At 55.2% G+C, this 2,500-nt stretch overlaps 1 non-coding gene across 1 annotated transcript in view; it reads right to left on the minus strand.

The window, feature by feature from the left end:
* Positions 1-36, minus strand: part of LOC126147145 (small subunit ribosomal RNA) — a 1,909-nt gene extending 1,873 nt beyond the window's left edge. The window contains exon 1 of the ribosomal RNA XR_007530022.1: positions 1-36. This exon is cut by the window's left edge and continues 1,873 nt beyond it. This is a non-coding gene — a ribosomal RNA (small subunit ribosomal RNA).
* Positions 37-2,500: the final 2,464 nt, after the last annotated feature.

Genomic DNA, 2,500 nt, shown 5'->3' on the forward strand with positions numbered 1-2,500 from the left:
GACAAGCATATGACTACTGGCAGGATCAACCAGGGAGCTGCGTCAACTAGAGCTGAGCAGCCGGCCGCCCGGGAGTGTGTCCCAGAGGCCCGCGCGAACACGCAAGCGTCCGCTCAATTATTCTGCAAACAGGAGGAGGCTGAGCTCCCCTGCACAATACACCTCGAAACCCTCTCAGGTCCCGGCGGCGCGCAGCGCCGTCCTAAGTACTTGGTCGGGTTCGAGAGAGGCGCAATCGCCCGGAGTTAGGCGAGTAGACGCTTTAGGTGCGACCACCCGTGCTCCCAACTGAGCTTGCCGCTGCCGACAGAGGCCCGGGAGCGTGCTGTCGTGGCATTGCCGGCGGGAGACAACACGCGCCACCTACGGTGACCGGCAGCTCCAACGCCAGCGCCACAGAAGGGCAAAGGCCCCACGTGGGTGCCGAAGCGAACTCTCCCAGCACAGCGCACGTGCCAACACGTCTGCACAACTGCGATACAAACCACCAGCGAGAACCGCTGGGGCGACCGAGCAGCAGACGGCGTCGCGGCGCCGAGTGCCGGGCGGCGGCGCATCCTCAACGCACACAGTCCTCAATCGGACCAGCACACTGCAGATGTCCACCGCGCTTCGCACCGGGCCGGCGAGGACCCACTTTGGCTGCACGGCGCCGCGCGCAGGGTGCCCCGGCGCGCAGCTGCGCCGCCTGCCGCGTCCGTCGGCCGGCGCGCCTGCCACTGGGCGCCCCCACCAGCCGGCTGTAGCGCGTGCGCCCACGCACCGCGCGGCCAGCACGCCGGGCGGCCCCCCCTCACCGGCCGGGGACAGTCCCACCCACCCACAGCCGCGTATCGCTTCACACCCAGATTCACATTCACGTTCGTTGGTATGGTGGGGACCGCTTCGTAGCTGTACCGATCGTTGCCCTCACAGATGTACCTCCAGCAAGGACAACCGCACCACAACGGGTTACCAGTTGTTCATTTGCGTAACGTCACCAGTAAACGTACACGTCCATCCCCGTTTGCAAAGTCAACTATTATTGCATGCCTGCCTGTCAGGTGTCAAGACACACTACATCCGCTCACATCCACGCAACAAAATGTGCCCGACTAGAGGGCACGTGGAAGGTGCCCCCGTACGTATGCGATGTCCACTGCGCGACCAACTGTCAACCGGCCTCTGTAGCATGTCGCAGATGTGGAACGCGGGGCACCGTGCTATCACATTGTGTGAGAAGAGACTACTACGTCTGCATACACGCGCCACTACATGAACAGACGGCTCATGCTGATCGCCATCCACTGCGTCCATTACTCCCACACGTCTCTATGGCGTACCACACTGCAATGCAGCTGTTATGGGGAGATGACACGTAGCTGTGTACACAACATTCTGAGCGGGTTGCGGTTGGACAATACATTACTGTAACGTGTCATATGCCAATTACAGAGCAGGGTAAGGCACAACTTGGGTTAGGTTAAGGCACAACTTGGGTTAGGTTAAGGCACAACTTGGGTTAGGTTAAGGCACAACTTGGGTTAGGTTAAGGCACAACTTGGGTTAGGTTAAGGCACAACTTGGGTTAGGTTAAGGCACAACTTGGGTTAGGTTAAGGCACAACTTGGGTTAGGTTAAGGCACAACTTGGGTTAGGTTAAGGCACAACTTGGGTTAGGTTAAGGCACAACTTGGGTTAGGTTAAGGCACAACGTGGGTTAGGTTAAGGCACAACGTGGGTTAGGTTAAGGCACAACGTGGGTTAGGTTAAGGCACAACGTGGGTTAGGTTAAGGCACAACGTGGGTTAGGTTAAGGCACAACGTGGGTTAGGTTAAGGCACAACGTGGGTTAGGTTAAGGCACAACGTGGGTTAGGTTAAGGCACAACGTGGGTTAGGTTAAGGCACAACGTGGGTTAGGTTAAGGCACAACGTGGGTTAGGTTAAGGCACAACGTGGGTTAGGTTAAGGCACAACTTGGGGGTAGATTGCGGTGCAAATTGCGTTACATTGCGGTGCAAATTGCGTTACATTGCGGTGCAAATTGCGTTACATTGCGGTGCAAATTGCGTTACATTGCGGTGCAAATTGCGTTACATTGCGGTGCAAATTGCGTTACATTGCGGTGCAAATTGCGTTACATTGCGGTGCAAATTGCGTTACATTGCGGTGCAAATTGCGTTACATTGCGGTGCAAATTGCGTTACATTGCGGTGCAAATTGAGTTACATTGCGGTGCAAATTGAGTTACATTGCGGTGCAAATTGCGTTACATTGCGGTGCAAATTGCGTTACATTGCGGTGCAAATTGCGTTACATTGCGGTGCAAATTGAGTTACATTGCGGTGCAAATTGAGTTACATTGCGGTGCAAATTGAGTTACATTGCGGTGCAAATTGAGTTACATTGCGGTGCAAATTGAGTTACATTGCGGTGCAAATTGAGTTACATTGTGGTGCAAATTGAGTTACATTGCGGTGCAAATTGAGTTACATTGCGGTGCAAATTGAGTTACATTG

This window comes from Schistocerca cancellata, unplaced genomic scaffold (genome assembly GCF_023864275.1).
Source record: "Schistocerca cancellata isolate TAMUIC-IGC-003103 unplaced genomic scaffold, iqSchCanc2.1 HiC_scaffold_847, whole genome shotgun sequence".
Taxonomy (NCBI): domain Eukaryota; kingdom Metazoa; phylum Arthropoda; class Insecta; order Orthoptera; family Acrididae; genus Schistocerca; species Schistocerca cancellata.